Below are 24,358 nucleotides of genomic sequence, written 5' to 3' on the forward strand. Positions count from 1 at the left end.
ATTCAATAGCAGGAGGATCAATTTCAGTTGGTGCAGTTAGTTTCAGAGTGATAGTTTCATAATACTTGCATTCAGATGATGAGGAGCATAAAGCAATGTTGATAAAATTAACAGAGCACAATGCAGAGTCATCAACAACACAAATTTCCTAGTAGAGAGTGTAGAGGCTAGTAGTATTCAGAGACTTAGGAGACAATTGCATCATAGAGGTACAATTGATTCATTATATTGGATGCTTCTCAGTTGCAGTAGTTGCAACGAAAACAACAACAAGAATGAGAGGGAGTGTTATTTGGGTTGCAGTGAAGAGGCATAATTGGCAGCAATATAAGTTGTATAATGCAATGCCATCAACATCATAGATGCATAATGGTTCAACTATAGCCAATTGTAGATGATTCAAAGTTACCTCAATGGTTGATGGACAGTAACAGGAAACTACAGTTGTCAGAAATCAATAATGTGATCTGAATGGAAAGTCACATCCACCCATGGTATCCACCCATGGTTTTTACCCATGGTATTATAACTCAAAAGGATATAAATTTGGGCCTCAATTTGAAAAAGGGTGGTTTCACCCACACAATGGAGTTGTAACTATTTTCCTTTTAAAAACTAATTCCTTTATGTGTTTTCTTCTTCTCTAGATCACATTTGCTTAGATATTGGCCCCCACAATCTAGATCAGTGGTATCAGAGCGGACTACAACTCCATGGAAATCAGAATTAAAGTGGGGTAGAATAATAGCTACAAAAACAAGGAAATCAATAAGCTTGAAGCTAATATTTAATCGTGACCTCAACCTAATGGAAACACACCAATTTTTTCATATTACCACCTTTCAGATGAGAGCATATGGATAGATTGAGAAACATTACGCAGGGAGGGGAGAGGTAACAAAATGAGAGAGAATATAGAATAAATGAAAATTGGCATCACAGAATAAAACTTTAACTGTAATAGCCCATTTTTCATGTCTCTTTCCAATGTTCAACATGAACAAAAATAATAAGAAATATTCACTCAAGAGGAAGATGCTCTCTAGATCCATTTGTGCACCACACAAAGCCAGTCAAAGAAAATATCCCGAGGATGATCACTCTGCATAGAGGGGAAATACACCAAAATAATTTGTTATTCAAAGACCCCTAGTATCATGGAAAGGAAAAAAGGGGGGCAACATTGAGGAATCAAAATTCCTTGATCTTCTCATATTTGGTACAACTAGGGTTTTATTCTCTAACTTCTAGCAATCTTTGATGCAATTTTATATTTATTAATTAATATTTTTAATTTTTGGCTATGCAGTCAATAATAGAAGTCAAGGTTTGATTTGCGCATGTGATATTCATAACTACTGTTATTTTGGAAGAGAAAATTAGTTTTGGTGTTTTTTTTATCTTCATCAGTGTCCTTGAAGGAAAAGGAAGCGTGTGATGACAAGAGTGAGCATGGACAATAATTGGGGGAGCATGTGCTCGACTTTACTTGCACATATATTCTACCATAAATTTTTATCATTATCACTATTATTATCTTCTTCCAATAGTGAAAAAATGACAGATATATCCTCTCTTCTTCATGCATCTGTGTTGCAAAATATCGTAAACAATCTCTTTCAGAAGCACAAAAATTGTGACCTTGGAGGTTGAAAGAGTTGTCAGAACATTGATTGTTGTTGGTGACCATGAAAATATATCAATAATGATGAATGTGGTAACACATGAATTTTCCTACTCTCCTCAAGAAAATCATTGAAAAATTGGTTTAAAAGGGTTGGATGTGACAACTTTTCGTTTGGAATCAGAAGCTACTCAACATTTGGAGAAAAATTTTCCGCCTATTCCTAACTCTTTTTCTAATCAAGATAGTAGGGTTCGTTATTATGCCTGTGAAGCCCTCTATAACATTGAAAATTTTGCAAAAGGGGAATTTATTATATTATTTAACCAAAGTTTTGATGCACTATACAAACTTTCAACAAATTCAGATACTAATGTTCAAAGTGTTGCAGAACTTTTAGATCTCCTGGTTAAGAACATTGTTACAGAATGTGACCAGTTCAGGAATGGTTATGTAATTTTTTTCAGCATTGAGGAGTTTATACGACTTTTAAGGGAGCACATGAATGTTTTCAACCCTTCTGTATGTCAATTCTTAGTGGGATGGATTATTCTTTTGGATAGTGTTCCTGACATTGATATGTTGGCCTTCTTTCCAAACTTTCTTGGCAGCCTATTCAATATTCTTAGTGATTCTAGCCACAAGATACGACAACAGGTAGATTTCACACTCTTTGAATTATTCCAAGGGATAAAAAAATATCCGTCGGTAGATTATGGGCACATGGATGAGATATTAGTGTTAAGGGATGGCTCTACAAAGAGTTTACTGAGTTGACATTCATCACCTAGATGAATTAATTTGTTAAGCTTGGGGGAGACGAGCTATTTCCTTATTATGCTGATATAATGGGAGTAATTTTTCCATGCATCTCTAACAAAGAAGAGAAATTAAGAGTGATTTCTCATGAAACTAATGAAGATATTCGTGCAATTACATCTGGGCCTACTGACGAATTTGGTATTGGAGCAATGATTACCATTGCTAGGAGAGAAATATGGAATGAATGAAAAAATACAAGGATTGAGGCATTACATTGGATGAAAGTTATTTTTTAGAAGCATAAGAAATAGGTCATATCATTTCTTGATGATACATTTCTTCCACTTCTTGATTTTCCCTCGGATCCATCTGAAGATGTAGTTTTGCTAGTTCTCTAAGTCCATGCTTTCATAGAAAGAGATGCACTACATTTTCGCCATCTTGTTATCTTTCTTTTGCATCATTTATTAAAAGAATTGATGCTAAAAAGGCTATGAATTATTTTACATGTTAAATGAGTGTATCATGAGTTATCGAATATCTTGGAAGGAGAAGTCGACTTATATTTTTCCCTAGTCATGGTTCAAACGTTAAATTTAATCCTTCTTAATTCCTCCTAGTTGGATGAACTTCAGGCACTAATAAAACAACCTTTGTCCAACGCTTCCGGATGAGATTTATTTAATGCCTTGTATTCTTCCTATTTTCATTGACCAATGGCAACAATGCGTCTCTGCCTATTGGATCATGTGTATCAACGTGCGAGTGTTGTAATTCAATCACTAGTAGAGGAAGACATTAATGTGAAGTTTCTGGTGCAACTGTAAAAGCTTGTTTGTCTACTTGAAACACCAATCTTGACATTTGGAGACTGCAAATTTTATATCCTAAATGATAAACAGGGTTGTTGAAAACTCTTTATAGCATTTTGATGCTACTTCCTCAGTAAAGTGCTGCATTCAATATTCTAAGGACATGATTGAAGAAAATTCTAACATACACCTTTAGTGGTGAACTTCTAAACATTAGTGCTAATACAATTAGGTGAGCCACATGAGGGAATCCATGTGCTCAAATCTTATCTCATATTCCCTCCCTTCTAAGTGGCCCACAAAATTTTGAAGATTGAGATAGAAACATAGATATCAGTGGAACTAATGGAATCAAGTTTACCATGAGGTTGCAACCGTTTGAGCACATACAATGTCAGCATCGCTTACATTGAAAATCACAACAGCATATGACAAGGAAGATTGGAAAAAAAACTATTTTATCATGGTTATGGGTCAACCACACAAAACCCTTTTCATTGAAGTTCATTTTCTATGTCGCAGATTGTCACTATCATAGCTAGTTCACAAGCATTATAGGGTATCTCTATCTTTGGATCTTTTTTCATCATGGTTATGGGTCATCCACAAACCCACAACTATGGGTCAACCATGAAAAACACTTGCCTTCAACAACACTTCGTTTTGGGTCATCTTCAAACCCATGGTTATGCGTCCACCACACAAAACCCTTCTCTTATTTTGCTCATGTTCAACAAAATATTCTGAGGAGGGAACTCTATGCAATGGGGACAGTTGCTTCCTAAGGAGGGAGGAATGATCCAAATGGAAAGTCACATCCACCCATGATAGTTACCCAAGGTATTTTCCCATGGTATTTACCCATGGTATCCACCCATGATTTTTACCCTTGGTATTATAAATCAAAAGGATATAAATTTGGGCTTCACTTTGTAAAAGTATAGTTTCATCCACACAATGCAGTTGTAAATGTTTTCCTTTTAATAAAGAGTTTCTTTGTGTGTTTTCTTCTTCTCTAGGTTTTCAAGTTTCTCAGATATTGGCTCCCAATATCTAGATCACAACGAGTATGGGATGATGATGCAGGGATAGGGTGTTGTAGCAATGCACCACTAAAGAACACCTTCCTTGCTCAGAGGGAGTGTTATTTTTTGTAGCATTAGATGATGTTATAGTCACAAAATTTGTGGAGAGGATACAACACATGATTTCCCCAAAACCCACAAACCGTTTTTAGAAATCCCACCTAGAGATAACTCAAATAAATTAATTGACAATCATTTACATTTTTCCTAAGTCTAACTTAGGAAAACCTGTTAATTAAGAGTAATTAATTGAGAAAGGTTAGAATTTTTTAGAAACTCACACAAATTTACTTAGATATAATCTCAATCGTCAATTAAGGTTTAATGATGCTCGTTGAAGTGTCAACTAGATATTCTAAGAAGAGGTCGATGGGAAGATGGAGGATACACTAGTGGCAGATACTTAGTGATTAAGGCAATTTGATTTTCTAGTAGCAGGTGTTTCAGTAGTGAGATTGATTTAGTGACAGAGTAGCAGGTGGCAAAGTAGCATATTCTAGGAGAATTTTCCAGTTTCAAAAGAGTTAGGAGAGGAGGTTGAGTTTATTCACCAGGAGGCTGTGTAATGGTTGCGTAGTGCCTTATGAATAGTAGTTTGATTCAACTAGAAGTGAGGTCAATTCAACTTCCAATGACCAGGAAAATTTCCAGGAGGTTAGGAGAATCACTTTTAGAGGCAGTAATAGGAAATACATCATCATCAGAGGAATATTTTGGGTAGCATGAGTTAGGCTAGCGCAGAGGTCTTCCAAAGATGGTTCTGAGACTCTGTTTGTTGTAGATTAATTGGAGGGGAGGGTAACATTCCCTTAGTAGTTTTTCCAGTATTTCTATTAGATAGAAACACCATTTTTGTGTCCATTTTATCATACTCAAAATTTTTTCTACTGCATAATAATAAAACCTTCAACTACTACACCGATTTTCCCACATTGGGTTTTTTTTTTGGGACAATTGTCGAAAAATAATGGTTTCATATTTATGTGTGTGTGCTAGCATTTCTTAGATTCCAGTGCTTTTAATTTTCCATAGTTTTTATGGTGAAAAACTGCAGTGTGATTTATTCATTTTTTGTCGTTGAAAAAAAACTGCATAATGAATTTTTGAGTTAGAAGAATAAATTTCTAATTGTTGTATTTAGACATGTAAATTTTCACAGCTCTCCCCCAAAACGTCTCGATTAAATATAGCTTTGAACTAGTATAAACATATTCATTTTGATTATCCGATTGGGAAAGGAATATAATAAAGAACATTCAAATTTGAGGCAAAGTGAGAAAGAGCAGTTTAAAGAATGATTTCTTGGTTCATACCTGTAGTTTTGGATCAAAATTTATTGTAAGGGTTTGTGATTTTGGATCATTCTTGTAGAAGTTATCTTTTAGAGAAATTTTCGGACCCTTGTACCTTCACCTTGGAATGGAAAAACTTGGTCCCCTTGAAGTAGACCTACTCGGAACTTTGGAGAAGACCAATTTTGGCCTCTTGAAAAGATGAACCTTGGATATGTGGAGTGGTAGTTTCGACCTTATGGGCAATCTTAGAGTTCTATGCTATAGTAATAAAAGTCAGGTTTAGTATTTTCATCATTTTGGTCAATTTGTAAAAGCGTTGATATGATCTTATAGAGATAAAGTCCTTAGTTTTTGTGAAGTGTTTGAGATCAAGTCTTTAGTGTCAATTTAGGACATGATATAGTAAAGTTTTTGAGTGATGAAAGACATCAAGTCATCGATTTCATGAAAAGTCTAGGCTTAGTAACTCTAGGATTAATGTGTCATCCAAGTCATGGATAAAGGTAATAATGGGTTTTGTTTTTCATCATTGGCAATAGTTAGTGGTTTTTTCTTAGTTAGTTACATATCCAAATTATATTGTATGTCATACCCTTGTCACCACTTGAAATTACAAAAGGTGTAAGGTTGTCTTTGTGCTTCTCCCTTGTGCGGAACTTGGATATTTTTAAATGTGAAAAGTCATCATCACACTTAAAGAAAGTTCTGAACACATGGAGAGTTATAAATACATGTTTTGGCTTTCAAAAATACATCAATTTATTTATTCATCCTCTTGAGATTCCCTGGATATCAAACAAGAGCTTGCTACGTTTATACTACAGGGGATTTGTTGCTTTCTTGCTGAAAAGGCGGTGGTTTAAAGAACAAAAATAAATGAAGGGGTATGAAGGTCTTGAAGAGGTTGATGAAGCTCAAAAAATACTATTAAATCTACTTGGATCAATGAAAGTTGAAGGAAATTCTAAATTTAACAAATGACAAATTTGTTGCATTTCTGCGGCATTCTTTTTGAAGAAGTGTGTTGCTGCATTTTTTACTGTTTTAGAAGTCAACTTCAAGATTAGTTTTTGACCAAATGGAGATGAATTTTTGAAAAAAAAAAGAAGAGGCTTTTTTCAAACAAAAGCTAAATAAAAAGGCCTCCTTTAGTTTCTTTACAGGTTTCATAGATGGGAAGATTCAAATGAAACTTTACAACCTATTTTTTAGATTTCGTCACTTATTGTTCTAGTCATGATATTTGGGTGTAGTGTCTATGGAGTGGGAGAGGAATTTTTAAAACCCGAGAGAATTTTCTCTGAAGATAAAGCTTATATAAAAAAACTTCCTTCCATTTTGTAACTGTTGTCATTATTCAATAGATATGCTCTAATATTTGACAACTATTTTCCATAAATTTGATCCCTATTTCCTACGAGGTAGTTCTAAATATTAATTTAACTGCATTTATCTTCAGGGAAATGGTTGAACTTGGCCGCCTTATCTTGCCAAAGAGTTTTTCCTTTATATTTTTTAAATTTCTATGAGAGGTGAGTTGGTGTGTGATAGAGAAAAAACATTGTGCATTGTGAAGTTCTATTTAAAAATTTTAGTGAATGATGACGGTCGAAGTCTACTTGTTCAAGGATTTATGTGTCAATCATTTATGGTGATATTTATATCCTATTTTTTGTTTTTTATCTTTTGTTATGGTTGTGTTTAAATTTTATATCTTCAGCATTTAGTTAAACAAATTTATTTCATAATCACTTTCAAGTGATCTGTTATAAGTAACTAAATATTTTGGTGTTATTTTCCTCCACCATGATATCTAAAACTCGTCCTCAACTAGATGCTTTATATATTATCGGTTTCATTATTCCTCTACTCACCTGCCCATAAAAAAATTGACAAATACACCATAAAGTATTTCCTACCTTGCCCCTCTCTAAGGATTCTCGATTTTCCCATCATAGCAATAAAAATATTTAGCTACATTTGACTCCATTCTCAATGAAGCTCCCCTCTCCCTTGCCATCGAATTACTAAAATTATTCAAACTTGATTTATAGACCTAGCCTAAGATCCAGAAGATTTCACAAGAGAGAACCCTCTCTGGGTTTGGAAGGGATAGCTTCGAGCCCTAAATATTGGTTTGTGGTTACCTTTGGGTTCCTCTCCTTAGCCTGGAAGAATTACTAAGTGCTAACATAATGGCGTCATTGCTGGGGAATGAAAGGTTCCATCTTCCCTGGGAAAGAAGCATCATGTTTCAAGTCTTATTATTGATGGTGAAAAGTGATCAGACACAAGAAGGTTATGCATTATTCACTGGGAAACTCCATTGTCAACGAGATCTAGAATCCAACTTTCAATGTTCCACTAACGACTCTACTGGCTCAATATGAGTTTTATATATGCAAGGTATTCTCCCATGAATCAAGATCACATTCTAGGTTTTCCAAATTGTATGCCTCATATAGACTGGAAAACTTATCTTCCTAGATTCAAAGATGGAAAAGAGGAGACGATGTTGGTCTTCATTTGGTAAAATTTCACATGCATGTACGCAAGCTAAGGGTTCACTTTCATGAGGACTTCTTGATGAAGATGTTTATGGTATACTTGGAGGTAAATGCACAATTATGGTATAAAATCTTACCAAATTATTTTTTGTATTATCATATATATTTTTATACAATATTTTATGAGAGATATATAGAAGATCATTCTTCCTTCTTGTTGGTCAAAGACTGTTGCACATTTAAAAAAAATTATTGAGCACCTCAAAAGTTTTTATGAAGATGATAAATTTATGGATGAATAGCTTGTAGAGGCTATTCATGAGAACCCTTTTAACCATGAGGAAGAAGGTATAGAAGTAGACTGCCATGATAATCAAAATAATTTCCACCAAACAATAATTACTCCCATGTCAGAAAGTGAAATTGATCAGAATTTTAATGTTGAAATTCATTTTCTTCTTTTGCATACCATGAAGATGTTCATATTTCAAGTGAGGATATCCGATCAAATTTTTCTTAAAATTCCATATTTTTTGAATCTTTGTTCCAAGAAAATAATGTTAAGGAAGCTTATGAAAATCAAAGTTTTAATATTGGATGCATGAAAACTCTTAAGGAAATATTGAAGAAATTAAGGATGTTTTAAAATCCTTGGACGACATTGAAATAATTAATGATTTTACATCCTTGGAATCGAAAAACTCATATATTTTTAAAAGCCAAAATGATATTCTTAATGAATTACAAGAAAGTGCATCTTGTATGTTTCCGATGCACATTATGTGGATGTTCTATTTGAATATGTTCAATGATATGAAAATTCTTACTTTGATGTACATGAGACAAGAAGACAACAATTTGTTTCTTATTAATTTGAGAATGACCTATTTGAGAATATTATATTTGAATATGTTAAATGATATGAAAAGTATTACTTTGATGTACATGAGACTAGAAGACAACAATTTGTTTCTTATTAATTTGAGAATGACCTTGAAACTGAAGATATATACCAAGACCAACCAACCGTTAGGAATGAAGTTTTTCTTTTTGGCTTAGCTCATGAAAAGGAGGTGGTTTTTCATGTTTTCCATGATCCTATTTCTAGTTTACTGTGTTCATCAGAGAAGGTTGGTTTTGTGTTATTCTACAACATAGGGATTAGTTTCAGAGGGCAGATTGAGTTGTTATGTTTCAAATTTCTATTCCTATTTGGAGGAGCTAAAAGTAAAGTGAAATCAAGTAGCCATTTATTTGATTGGCTATATTAGGAATATGCTTTTACATGATTGGATTGATTAGATGGATATAGTAGGATATAGGTGCCAATAAGTTAAACACTCTGAGAATATTTTCTAGAAATTCTTAATTCAATTTTCAGAATTTGCTTTTAGATTGAAGCAGTAGTTATTTTTAGCATTCAGTTACAATTTAGTTTAATTTTGGAATTCAGTTTTGGTTCTCAGGCTTCTAGAGTAGGAACATGTTGCAGGATTTGGAGCATCCCAATGGATTAGGCTACTATTCTATAGTGTTATTTTCCACCACAAAGGGAGGATTCCATCCCCATTGCAGCCATCATTAGAGTCCTATGCTATAGTAGTCAAAGTTAGGTCTAGTCTTTTCATCATTTTGGTCACTTTGCAAAAGTGTTGCTATGATATAATAGAGATCAAGTCCTTCATTTTTTTGAAGAGTTTGAGATCAATTTTATAGTATCAATTTAGGATAGGATATATTAAAATTTTGAGTGATGAAAGACATCAAGTCATCAATTTCATGAAAAGTATAGGTTTAGTAAGTCTAGGGTTAATGTGTCATCCAAGTCATGGATAAAGGTAATAGTGGGTTTGGTTTGTCATCATTGGGAAAAGTTATTGGTGTCTTATTAGTTAGTTACATATTCAAATTAGATTGTATTTCATATCCTTGTCAACACTTGCAAGTACCAAAGGTGTAATGTTTTTGATGCGCTTCTCCCTTGTGTTGCGCTTAGACTTTTTTAAATGTGAAAAGTCATCATTAGGGTTATAAAGACATGTTATCAATTTTAAAAACCCATAGATTTCTTTATTCATCCTCCTGAGATTCCCTGGATATCAAACAAGATCTTGTTGCACTTATACTACAGGGGATTTGTTGCGTTCTTGCTAAAAGGTGGTGGTTTAATGAAAAAAATGAAAATAAGGGGTCTAAAGGTCATAAAGAGGTTGATGAAGCTCTAGACATCATATACAATCAATTTGTATCAATTTAAGTTGAAAGAAATTATTAATTTAACAAGTGAAAAATTTGCTTCATTTCTGTTGTGTTGCTTCTGAAGATGTGCGTTCTTGCATTTTTTCTGAAGATGTGTGTTCCTGTGTTTTTTACTGTTTTAGCAATCAACTTCAAGATTAGTTTCTTACCAAACGGAGATGAAATTTGTAAAACCAAGATAGGTTTTTATAAAACACAAGATAATTAAGAAAAAACTCCTTCAGGTTCTTTACAGGTGTCATATATTGTAATATTCAAATGAATATTTACAATCATATTTTTAGTTTTCATCATTTCCTGTTTTAGTCATGATCTTTGGGCGGGAATTCTAAGGAGTGGGACAAATATTTTTGAAAAAAAGAGATATTTATCTCAAGAACAAGATCATATAAAAAAATTAGTTTCGTAACTTTTGTCATTATTTAAGTGATATAATCTAATATTTGACCCCTATTTTCCATAAATTTGATCCCTATTTCCTAGCAGGTAGTTCTAAATCTTAATGTAACTAAATATACATTTGGGGAAATGGTTGAACTAAACCTCCTTAGATTGGGAAAGATTTTTTCCTTTATATTTTGTAGATTCTATGAGAGGTGAGTTGGCGTGTGATAGAGAAAAGACATTGTGCATTGTGCAGTCCTATTGAAACATTTTAGTGAATGATGAAGACCAAAGTCTACTTGTTCATGGATTCATGTGTCAATCATTTACGGTGATGTTTATATCCTATTTGTGTTGTTTTATCATATGTTATGGATGTGCCTAAATGTTATGTCTTCAATGCTTAGTTAACTGAATTTATTTCATAATTCACTTTCAGGTGCTCTATTATAAGTAACTAAACATTTTAGTGTATTTTTCCTCCACCATAATATCTAAAATTCACCCTGAGCTAGATACTTTAGATATTATTAATTTCATTATTCCTCTACACACCTATGTACAAAGAAGTTTGACAAATACACCATAAAGGATTTGCTACCTTGCCCCTGTCTAAGGATTCTTCATTTTTCCATCATATCATTGAAAATATTTAGCTCAATTTGACTCCATGCCCAATGGATTTTCCTTCTCTCCTACCATCAAATCACTAGAATTATTCTACTTGATCTATAGACCAAACCTAAGATCCAGAATATTTCACAAGAGATATCCCTCTTTGGGTGTTAAAGGGCTAGCTTCCATCCCTAAAGATTGGTTTGTGGTTACCTTTGGGTTCCTCTCCCCAGGTTGAAGGAATTACAAAGTGATAACATAGTGGCATCGTTTTCAGGGAGAGAAAGGTTCCATCTTCCCTAGGAAAGAACCATCAAGTTTCATGTTTGATTGCTGATGGTGAACAATGATAAGACATAAGAATGATGTGCATTATTCATTGGGAAACTCCATTGTCAATGGGATCTAGGATTCAACTTTCAACATTTTATTTGAGACTTTGCTAGCTCAAGATGAGTTCTATATCTTCAAGGTATGCCCCCATGAATCAATATCACAATTTAGGTTTTCCAAATCACATGCCTCATGTAGATTGGAAAAATTATATGCTTCAATTCAAATATGGAAAAGAAGACGATGTTGCTCTTCATTTGCTCAAATTTCATATACATGTACGCAAGCTAAGGGTTCACTTTCTTGAGGACTACTTGATGAGATGTTTATGGTAGCCTTGGAGGGAAATGTACAATGTATGAAAGATTGCCAAATGCTTGTTTGTATTCTCTTAGATATTCTCATACAATATTTTATGAGAAATATAAACAATATCATCCTTCCTTTTTGGTGTTCAAAGACTCTTGCACACATTTTAAATTTTTTATTGAGCGTTTGGAATTTTTTTATGAAGATGATAAATTTATGGATGAGTAGCTTGTAGAGGCTATTCATGAGAACCCTTTTAACCTTCAGGAAGAAGAGGTAGAAGTTAGTTGCCATGATAATCAAAAGAATTTCCTGTAAATAATAGTTTCTCCCATGTCCCAAAGTGAAACTGATGATCATTTTAATTTTGAAATTCATGTTCCTTCTTTTGAGTATAATGAAGATGTTCACAGTTCAAGTGAGGATATCCGATCAAATTATTCTTCAAATTTGACTTTTTTTCAATCTTTGTTTCAAGAAAACAATTTGTAGGAAGATTATGAAATTCAAAGTTTTGAAATTGGATGCATGAAAACTCTAAGCAATGAAATCATTCACAAGGATAGTTCCCTAGAGTTACAAGGAAATATTGAAGAAAGAAATATGTTTTAAACTCCTTGGATGAAACTGAAATAATTGATGATTTTACATCCTTGGAATCAACAAACTCAGAAATTTTTAAAGGATAGAATGATATTCTTAATGAATTCCAAGAAAGGTCCATCTTCTATGTTTTTGATGCACATCATGTGTATGTTCTATTCGAATATGTTCAACAATATGACAACTATTACTTTGATGTACATGACATGAAAAGAGAATATTTTGTTGCTTATTCATTTGATAATAACCGTGAAAGTGAAGACATACACCAAGACAAACCAATAGTTAGGAATGAAGTTTGTCTTTTTGTCATAGCTCATGAAAAGAAGGTGATTTTTCATGTTTTCCAAGATCCTTTTTCCAGTTTATTGTGGTCATCAAAGAATGTTGGTTTTGTGTTATTCTCCAGCATAGGGATTATTTTCAGATGGCATATTGAGTTGTCATGTTTCAAATTTTGATTTATATTTGGAGTTGAAAGCAAAGTGCAATCAAGTAGCCATTTATTTGACTAGATATATTGAAAATATGCTTTTGCATGATCGCATTGATTAGATGGATAGAGTAGGATATAGGTGCCAATAAGCTCAACACTCTGAGCATATTTTTCATAAATTCTTAATTTAATTTTTATAATGTGTTTTTAGATTGAAGCAATAGTTATTTTGAGCATTCAGTTACATTTTAGTTTCAGTTTGGATTTCGGTTTTGGTTCTTAGGCTTGCAAAGCAGGAACATGTTGCATGATTGGGAGAAACCCAATGGATTAGGATACTAGTCTACAATGTTCTTTGGCACCTTAAAAGGATGATTCCATCCCCATTTGAGCCAATGTTAGAGTCCTATGTTGTAGTAAAATAAGTCATGCTTAGCCTTTTCATCATTTTGGCCAATTTATTAAAGTGTTGCTATGATCTCATAGAGATCAAGTCCTTAGTTTTTGTAAAGAGTGTGAGATCAAGTATTTAGTATCAATTTAGGAAAGGATATATTAATTTTTTTGAGTGATGAAGGACATAACGTCATCCATTTCTTGAAAATCTTAGGTCTAGTAAGTCTAGGTTAATGTGTCATCCAAGTCACGTATAAAGGTAATAGTGGGTTTAGTTTTTCATCATTGGGATAAGCTAGTGGTTTCTTCTCATTCAGTTACATAGCCAAATCATATTGTATGTCATATCCTTGTCACTACTTTCCAATACCAAAGGTGTAAGTTGTTGTTGTGCTTCTCCCTTGTGTTGCGCTTGACCATTGTTAAATGTGAAAATTCATCATTACACTTAAAGAAAGTTTTTGAATGCATTCAGGGTTATAAAGAAATGTTTCAACTTGAAAAAACCCATTGAGTTATTTATTCATCCTCTTGAGACACCTTGGATATCAAACAAGAGTTTTTTGCTTGAATACTACAGAGGATTTGTTGCTTTCCCGTTGAAAAGGTGGTTGTTTAAAGAACATAAAGAAAGTAATGGGTATAAAGGTCCTAAAGAGGTTGATGAAGCTACAGACATCATCTTCAATCTATTTGTCTCAATTAAAGGTTAAGGAAATGCTCAATTTCGCAAATGACAAAATTGTTGCATTTCTGCTATGTTTTTTCATGAAGAGTTATGTTGTTGTGCTTTTTTACTGTATTAGTAGTGAACTTCAAGATTGATTTCTAAAGAAATGGATACAAATTTTGGAAAACCATTTTTTTTGTCAAGCATGAGCTAAATAAGAAAAATATCCTTCATATATTGGAAGGTTCAAATGAATCTTTACAACCTATTTTTTATATCTTGTCATTTCATGTTTTAGACATGATCTTTGGGCGTGGATTTTGAGAACCTGAAGAATAAGTTTTGAAAACTGAGATAATTTTCTCTCAGACACAAGCTCATCTGCAAAAATCACCTTTAATTATGTAATAAATGTAATTATTCAAGAGATATGATCTTGCCTTTGACCCCTATTTTCTAGAAATTTAATATGTATTTCCTAGAAGGTAGTTCTAAATATTAATGTAACTGACTCTATCTTTGGGTAAATAGTTAAAATCGAAAATCGACCTCCTTAGCTTGGGAAAGAGTTTTTCCTTTATATTTTGTAAATTTAATGGGAGGTGATTTGGTGTGTGATAGAGAAAAGACATTGTGCATTATCTAGTTCTATTTAAAAATTTCAGTGAATGATGAAGACCGAACTTCCTTTTTCAAGGATTCCCGTGTCAATCATATATGGTGATGTTTATCTCTTGTTTGTGTTTTCTATCTTTGGTTATGGTTGTGCTTAAACTTTATGTCTTCAGTTTTTAGTTAAATGAATTTATTTCATAATTAACTTTCAGGTGCTCTATTATAGGCAACTAAACATTTTAGTGTTCTTTTCCTTCATCGTAATATCTAAAATTAATCCTAAGCTAGATTATTTAGATATTATAAATTAAATTTTTCCTCTAATCACCTCTCTACAATGAAATTTGGCAAATAAACTATAAATGTCCTACCTTGTCCATGTCTAAGTATTCTTCATTTTCCCATCATAGCACTAAAGACATTTAATTTGATTTGACTCCATGCCCAATGGATTTTCCCTCTCCCCTGCCATCAAATTACTTAAATTATTCTACCTTGATATATAGGCCTAGCCTAAGATCTAGAATATTTGACAAGAGAGATCCATCTCTAGGTTTGGAAGGGATAGCTTCTAGCCCTAAATATTGGTTTGTGGTTGCCTTTGGGTTCTTCTCCTTAGCCTAGAGGAATTACAAAGTGCTAACATGTTGGTGATGTTATCGGGGAATGAAATTTTCCATCTTCCCAAGTGTCACGCGGAAAGAGTCGTTAGTGCGGACACAACCGACCTTCCTAGAAAGCCTAAGACTCTCTAATGACAAACAAGACAAATGAGAGCAATCCTTCCCTAAATATGCTTTTACAATATGAGAAATCAAGTGTTTAGATCCTACCTGTAATCCAACGCTGTTGTAGTAGTCCAGCTCCGTTGATCCGGATGAGCTCCTCCTTCACTTCGAAACCTGCATTCACCAACAATCAAACGATTAAATAGCACCTGAATATCACATAAAATAAAACATATTTAACATGTATACCAAGGAGTACATGAAACAACTCATTAATAACAAATTGTTGAGAAGAATGGACTAATTTGTATTAAAAGGTAACAAAAGGAACCATTACAACCTGAGCCTTGGTGTTGTGAAAGCTCCTCCCAGGGTCCACAAGAGTTCTCCCTTACTCTGATCGGCCCACCCACCTCCCAATGGAAACAAGTAAAGATGGTAATCTCTCCTCACAAGCTTCTACAAGGAAGTCCTAATTCCAGCAGCATCTACCCTTAGGAATGTTCAGCTTTCAACCTCCCCTCCCTTTGGCCCAATGCTTGTATTTATAGTGCTCTAGAGGAAGTTATTCAGGTCCACCATCAATGGGATAAGCCCCTCTTTGGATGGGATAACTCTCCTATTGATGGGATAAGTTCCTCTTTGGTAGGGATACATGAACCATCTGGAGGCGCTTCATACACGTCAAACTACTTCTAGAAGCCTCTAGAAATGGCCACAAGTAACTTTTTTGGAGTGAAACTTGCGCCTTTTGACCTTTACAGGTGTACGCACCCATCCCTTTACATACAGAGCATACAAGTACGCAGGTTTTGTGAACTTGGGTTGCGTACCCGCAGGTGAGGCTAAGAGAAACTGTGTACCATAGATAATTGACTTTTAAATGACTTTTCTCTCTTTCTTGAAGTTTGACATGGAGAGCAGAGGCATGAGACTTGCCAAGGAGGATAGTATGACAGTGGATGGAGCCATACTAACTGCAAATAGTCATGGTGACATTTTTTAGTGTAACAGATTTCCCCCTAAAGTGCGAAGCCTGTAGTAGATTAGGGTTTTTATGATCTAGGAAGGGTGAAGTACTTTATCGTTTCAAGGAGTATCTTGTGGAGGACCTGGTCAGAACCTGCAAATATTCAACACAAAATACATATATAAGATGATATCATTGCTGAGGTAGGCATTCCCATACTCAGATTGAAAACTTTAACTAACAATCTAACTACTGCTCTGATACAAGAATGATTTCACAATACATCACAATCATAGACTTTTGTAGACATAGTATGGACGCAACCATCTGTTTATGATTAGTCTACTGTATAATGAATACAAAACTCCTCGCAGCCTGGATGGTGAAAACTAGATCCAGGGTCTTCATTTCTACCTCCCGAATTGGTACGATTCTATCCATGCGAATAAATGAGTTGATGTCGAACATGGTAGAAGCCACTTGATTACCAGTCAATGATGTAAACTGTTAACAAGTGTGAGAGACACCACCAGTGATGTCAATGGTTCTCAAAGTACCCAGTACAATCCATGATATGTGAATGAATGAGTTGATGTCGAACACGTCACGGAATCCTTCGATCGAAAGTCAATGATGTAAACTGTCGTGAAAGGCGAGAAACCTGCCATTGATGCATGCATACTTCAAGGTACTGTCGATTTCTAAGTCATCTTTCTAGATAATGTGCTGATGTCGATAGAAAGCGACTCGTTGCAGGCAAGCCCACAACATGAAATCATTGTTCAAGTTGAAGAAATGTTGCTGTAAGGACTGACTCAGGGATGGTCAAATGGATGACAAGTATTTTGCATATGAATGGTTTATTTGCAGAGACCTCTTGAACACATAACGACACGACAGATGGTTTGGTGACGATTGACCCAAAGTTAATACCTGGAAACGGTTGAAGACTTTCAAAGTGGTTTGATCAACTTTTAAGGCAAAGGATTTCCCAACCCAGGTGAATGAAAAGTGTCGTGTTCAAGAGCAGTGATAAGGTTCTTCTGTAACAAAGGATGAAAAATTGGTTCATTCTTCTCTCTTTTCCCCCACCATTTCTGGCAAGTACCTCTTTATTTTTTACAAGCTTGAGGAGGATAACATATGCTTGATTATAAGCTCATCCTTCGGATGAGTCCAACTTAGTTTAGATTAGGAACCTAAGAAGGAGTGGTCCATTCCTGTTTGTAATCGAACAAGTCCTTCACTGTGAAATTTTAACAAGTCCAGTATAGGAGAAACTCGACGTTTTTCAATTTTAGAGAGTCTGAAAAAACTAAAGAAGACTCCACGGTGAACGTTTTCGTAAATTTGTGTCTCCCAAGCCCGAAAAAGTATAAAATAATACTTGAGAGAACCGCTTGATCTCGCAACCAAGGAGTACTTTCATGATTAGTGTCTCTGACCTGAAAAGTAAAAAGCGATCAAGGACACGTCATTTTATTTCCGTATCGAGTTTGAAACGACAAAAACCCGGCAATCTTTTCCTATTTTTACGGTCAGAAAAGAGCTATAAGGGGACCGTCTTTTAATTCCGTTTTAACGAGTGTAAAAGAAACACTCAGCAATCTTTTCATGTTTTAGGAGTCAGAAAAGAGCTTAAAAGATGACTCTGATGTTTTGGTTCGTGAAAAATGATGATTTTACCCTAAAGTCCTTTTGTCCTGCACAAAAACAACACATTACTCATACCTGTTTAAGATGGGCAAAAATACATTGAAAAATATCCTTTCATGGTGAAAAATAAACAAACTTAGCATTCATTCATCCAAAAAACCTATAAAAAGACTTTTTACCATGTCATTTTTACCATTTCACTGTTGAGGTTGAGAAAAGGGGCTTTGACAAGAAACTTCCTGTGGATATTGCGGAGAATCCGACCGTCAGAATCGAACGCCGTCTCATCAGGTATTCTACAACATCCTTCTCTTGCTTTCCATCCGTTTAAAATTCATTTTTAGGTTTTTATTTGATTTTTTGGAGGTCTTGGGGTTTCAAGATGCGCCCTTCGGGGTACGCAGGTCATGCACTGCTGACCTGCGTACCCCGATATTTTCTCAATGGGGAAAATACCGGGCGTACGCACCCGGCCTTAAGGGAAGCTGCGTCCAGACGCTCTGTTCCTAAACGCTGGGGTGCGTACCCTGCAAAACGCGTTTTGAAACCCTCATTTCTCCAAAATGGACCAAAATTTTAAAATTTTATGGACTCTAACAGATGTTTTATGATGTGCAGGGTGCACACCATGCTTGATTGGCATGAAAGAGAACACGAGGACATTGATTTGGCCGCAATAGGTCATCAACCTTCTATTGATGCGTTAAAGGCATGCGGTCTCTACAAGTGCTGGGCCATACCTAGCATGAGGGCCCAGGTGCCATTCCTAGAGTGGCTGGTTGAAAGGTGGCACATTCAGGATCAGTGTTTCTACATCGGAGAGCACCAGCTCGAGATAGAGGCCTCCGACATATATTTTCTCACTGGCTTGCCTAACAGGGGCGAGCAACTTTCTCTATTCGGGACTAGGCCGGGTGGCCAATCCCTTACTAGTCTCCGGCTAGAGTGGTGCAACAATCAAAACCAGGAGAAGGGGATAAAAATCAAACACATATCCCGACCTGAACTTATGGTGATAGCCTTTACTGTTACTAGACTTTGCGGCGCAGCCGCTTTGCACCATGCCACGGGGTCCCAAATGCGGATGGCTATAGATTGCTTCCAAGGCACCATTTTCAACTGGTGCGATGTTGTGTTGGCCAATATGAAGGGCCAACTAACCAGGGCAAAGAGAGGACAACTTAAGACCTTTGGATATGGGCCTTTAGTTGTGAGCTTTGTCCTAGAGAGAGTTCCAATGATGATCCCCCAGCATCTTACAGTTCCAGTTGGGCCTCCTCGGGAGCCTAAGTTGACGAGATGGGTTGCGGTAATGGCCCGGCATCCTGACGAGGGAGCAGAAGTTGTTCTATTTCCTGACGGTTACTTTCACTGGATGGAGGGCCAGGTCTTTGCGATTCAGGACTTTCCGTATGCCGGAATGGATTTTCGCAATGATCCGGACATGGTTCTTCCACAGGGAGAACAATGGGACGACAGAGGTATTTCATTTTTCACAAGTTTTTAAATTATCTATTTTTTTTTTTGTTTTTTATATATATCGTCTCGAAACTAACAACACAAATTTTCAAAGTGCAGATGTAGGTCCACGGCGTCCGGCCAACCTCCGGGCTTTTGAGAGGAGAGTACCAGCTATACCAGCACCAGCCCCACAGGATGCGGCCGCAGAGACCTTAGCCGAGCTGGAACAGGATCTAGAGCGTCTGACGGCGGATATACCAGAGACCACTATTGATGACATTCCTATCCGACTTCAGCGTTACGTGGTCGCAGTCCCAGGACCTTTCAGGAGGTTCCTGTGTAGGGTAGCGCGGGCAGTGGTCTCGTATAGAGAGCACCACCAGTGATTGGCTAGTCACTTTTGTAGACACATATGACATTTTTGGTTTTTTGTACTTATCATTTTTGCCGATCATAAGGTGTTTTTCAACCTATGATCGAAGACGATGTATATTTTTGACACACTCCTATCTATATATATCATTATTAACGGTTTATTTTGTTAAACATGTGTGATGAAATGTTTATAAATTTACATTTATGATTGTTACAAATATCTATTTAACATTCGAGAAGCCATTGCATCTGCTAATTTATTTAAAGACCTTGGAATATGCTGATATTCAATGTAATCAAATTCACGTTCCAAGAGACGCACCCTCAAAAACAATCTTAATAACACTGGATTTCTAATGGCATAGACTCTATTAAGCTGTAATACAATGAGTTCAGTATCTAACCTCACTATCAAACTCTGAATCCCAAATGAAATAGATTCAGATAATAATTCAATCACTGCACTGTATTCTGCAATGTTGTTTGTTGTTTGACCAAGGCTCACCCCATTCATAGAAACTAACTTGTCAGAGGGCGAATAGATAACCCAAGCGGCGGAAGAGATATTCCGTGTACTACGACAAGCACCATCAGCGAATCCAATGTACGTTTGGAGAGGCGTCGACATCTGCAATATCAAGAGTAAAACGAAGATAAGCCAGAACAACGACAAAAACACACTCCTTAAACTAAGCACACAACCTAAACTAAGAAAACATACCAGCTAGAAAGAAAACTAACCTAACTAGAACTAACTAAATCTCCATACCCACCATTTAAGCATAATACCTCTTTAGGTAAAGTCCATTTCTGGGCTTACCCAAAGAGTCCCCATCAAAATCTACCAGCTCATAGGCACCTTTTGCCAGCTTTCGCTTGAAAATGTAGGGCCCATGCCACATGGGAACGAATTTTCCAGCGCCTAATTTATCGTTAGCTTGATCATATAATGGCACTAGGTCTCCTTCTGAAAAATTACGAGGGGTCACGTTACGGTCATACTGAGCTTTCATCCTTTTTGCGTGAGTCTCGATTGCCAAAGCAGCATCACGTCGAGTCTCATCTAATTTAGCTAAGTATAACAGACGCTTCTCCTCTTCGGAAGTAGCTGGGAGTAATTCGATAGCCATTTGAAGTGATGGGATTTCGCATTCAATGGGCAACGCTGCTTCCAAACCATAAACTAGTTGGAAAGGAGTGAACCCTGTTGATGTTTTTACTGAGGTTCGATACGCCCAAAGCGCTGAAAATAACATGTTGTGCCAATTCGACCGATGAATACCAATGATTCGTCGGATCATGATAACGAGAACTTTGTTGATGGATTCAACCAAACCGTTTGCTTGGGGATAATAAGGAGTAGAACTATCATGGCATAAACCAAGCTGGCTTGTAAGTTCTGTCATCATAATGTTTCGAAAATGGCGCCCATGGTCAGTGATGATCGCTTGTGGGACACCAAACCTAGCAATAATATGATTGAATACGAAAATCGCTGTTGTTTTTCCGCTTGCCTCGAATGTAGGCATCGCCTCGGCCCATTTAGTAAAATAATCAACCGCAAGGATGATATACGCATGCCCCCCGGCCGAGTGAGGGTTACAAGTAATAAAATCGATCCCCCATTTAGCAAAAGGACCAACGACAATTATAGGGTGGAGAGGAGCAGGTGGTGCGCGCATCTTGCGATCAAACACTTGACAGTTGCGGCATTTTCGGACCGCAATGATACAATCTTTAAACATGTACGGCCAGAAATAGCCAGCACGCAACACCTTCTGAGCTGTGGCATACCCAGACATATGACCGCCACATGCTCCAGAATGACAGTCATTCAAAACCCTTTCTGCCTCTTCATGAGTTAAGCAACGATGAAAAACCAAGTCTGCCCCACGACGATAAAGAGTATCTCCAATAATTCTGTATTGTTGGGACTGGAATCGAATTTTCCGGCGTTTCGACTTTGAAGCTTCGGGCCGAAAGGATTGGGTTTAGAGATAGACGATTATATCCCCATACCACGGATCTAAAGTGCTGATAAGAAACAGAGATTCGTCCGCAATGGGTTCCTCTGCCACAGTCTGTATGTCAGCACGCGGGAAGTCACACATCAATTCCGCAAAAACTAAGGATTTCTTAGACTTGGACTTCTCAAACTCCAAATCGAACTCCTGCAGGATAACAATCCATTTGGAGTACTTGCCCCCTAGCAATTGTTTTGTCAAAATATAGATCATAGGGTTGCAATTCGAAATCACTGTAGTTTTACGGAGAAGAATGTAATGACGAAAACGCTGGACAGCCTGAACAGCTGCCAGGGCCAATTTCTCCACATGCGAATATTTCACAGTGGGATTTAACATCCTACTAAGATAATATATCACATGTTCCGTTCCGAATTAATCTTCCTGAACTAAGACCATTCCAATGGTGGAGAAACAGAGATTCTCCACATGCGAATATTTCTCAGTGGGATTTAACGTCCTACTAAGATAATATATCACATGTTCCGTTCCGAATTCATCTTCCTGAACTAAGACCATTCCAATGGTGGAGTGGGAGGCGGCGAGATACAAAAAGTAATCCTGGTTGTAGTTGGGAGGATGCAGCAACGGTGCATGGGTCAACGCGTGCTTAAGTGCATCAAAAGATTTCTGAGCTATCTCATCCCAAGAAAATTGAGCGTTTTGTTTCAACAACCGGGTGAAACCCTTTGTAACCTCGGCGTAGTTAGGAATGAATCGAGGTAAAAAGTTTGCTTTCCCTTGCAAACTTTGGAGTTGGCGCAAACTCGAAGGAGGAGGCAATTTGATGATGGCTTCGACCTTCGAGGGATCGACGCGGATACCGGCTTTTGAAACGACAAATCCTAGCAATCGTCTCACTTCTATGCAGAAGACACATTTGTGTGGGTTCAACCGAATTCGATAATGCCGACACCTCATAAAAATAGCGCGTAAGTGGACAAGGTGATCAGCTCGATGTAAAGAATGAGCAGGCAAATCATCGAGATACAGTTGCACAATGTGCTTGATGTCGTGAAACGTGTAAGACATTGCCCGCTGGAAAGTGGCTCCGGCATTCTTAAGTCCGAAAGGTAATGTGCAATAAGCAAACATCCCCCAAGGACAAATGAAAGTCGTTTTTGGTTGATCGACAGGTAGAATATTGATTTGGTTATAACCGGAAAAACCGTCCATAAAGGAAAATATTTCACTGCCGACACAATCATCAATTATTTGACCGATATAGGGTGTAGGATAGTTGTCTTTGGGACAAGCACGATTTATATCCCTATAGTCGATACATATTCTTATTGTTCCTTGTTTCTTGTTAACCAGAACAATATTCGATACCCAATCCATTAACGGGATCGGATAAATGAAACCTGCTTTCAACAGCTTCTCGACTTCTGCTTTAATCGCAGCCGCTTTCCTAGGGTGTATCTGACGCAGACGTTGCCGAACGGGTTTAGCGTCTGGGTAGGTCTTAATTTCATGAACAACAATGGAGGGATCAATTCCTGGCATTTCCTCATAGGACCAGGCAAACACGTCGCGGAATTCTTGAAATAGGACCTTGTGTGTTTGAATTTCGTTATCTGTACACGAGGCACCTATATGAATGTTTTCAATAACTCCGGTTTTGACTGAAATGTCGATGGCAATAGTTTGGGAAATGTTTCCCAAATTCAACTCTGAATCAGGATGTTTCATGGGATTCTGAGCGTCCTTGACATATTCAGCTGTAAAAATTGATGAAAAATCATTTCCAAAGTCATCAGCCTCAGGTAAAAACGAAGATCTATGATGAAGATCTTCCCATGGTAGATCGTCTACACTTAGGATTTCGTGAAGTTGTTCGTCAGATGACACAACTTCGGGAAACGTTATCCGTTCCGAGGTTGACGTGAAAAATGATTCCTCACGGACCACATTCATTTGGTCGAATTGGGTTGAACTAGAGTCGGAAAAAGACTGCACGGCTTCATAAGCAATTTCATATGGACTCAAAGGCATTGCATTACCGAAGGAGTCTATTTCAGATTCAGATGGGACAATCCAAGGATCATCGTAAATAATAGTGTCTGAAGTAATCATATGAATGGATGTGAATGAAGGGTCTGCATTGATGGAAGGAAAAGGAAAAGTTCCCAGCAAACTAGAATCTTTAACCAATCCTACACCAACATCCCTGTAAGGGATAGTCGTTTTACCGACATGCTGGATACTCTCTGAAGAGGCTGGGTCGGATGAAAAGTAAGCCAGCTAATCTATCGTCATGATCTTACCATTATGTGGAAACTTTATAACTCTGAAGACTAATGACACGACTGCTGTCATAGCGTAAGACCAACTGCGACCCAAAAGAAGGTTGTAGTCTAGAGGGGCATCAACCACTTCCACATCCAGACTAACGGTTTTTCCTTCAACCCCTATAGGCAAATCCTATAGAATGCCAAA

General features: G+C 36.5%; 1 pseudogene; it reads left to right on the forward strand.

The window, feature by feature from the left end:
* Window positions 1–1,557: 1,557 nt before the first annotated feature.
* LOC149213392 (protein VAC14 homolog pseudogene) lies at window positions 1,558–3,434 on the forward strand (annotated as a pseudogene).
* The last annotated feature ends 20,924 nt before the right edge of the window (window positions 3,435–24,358 follow it).

This window comes from Pinus tabuliformis, chromosome 1_1 (genome assembly GCF_031772625.1).
Source record: "Pinus tabuliformis cultivar Carrire ecotype Pingquan chromosome 1_1, CPIR1, whole genome shotgun sequence".
Classification (NCBI taxonomy): domain Eukaryota; kingdom Viridiplantae; phylum Streptophyta; class Pinopsida; order Pinales; family Pinaceae; genus Pinus; species Pinus tabuliformis.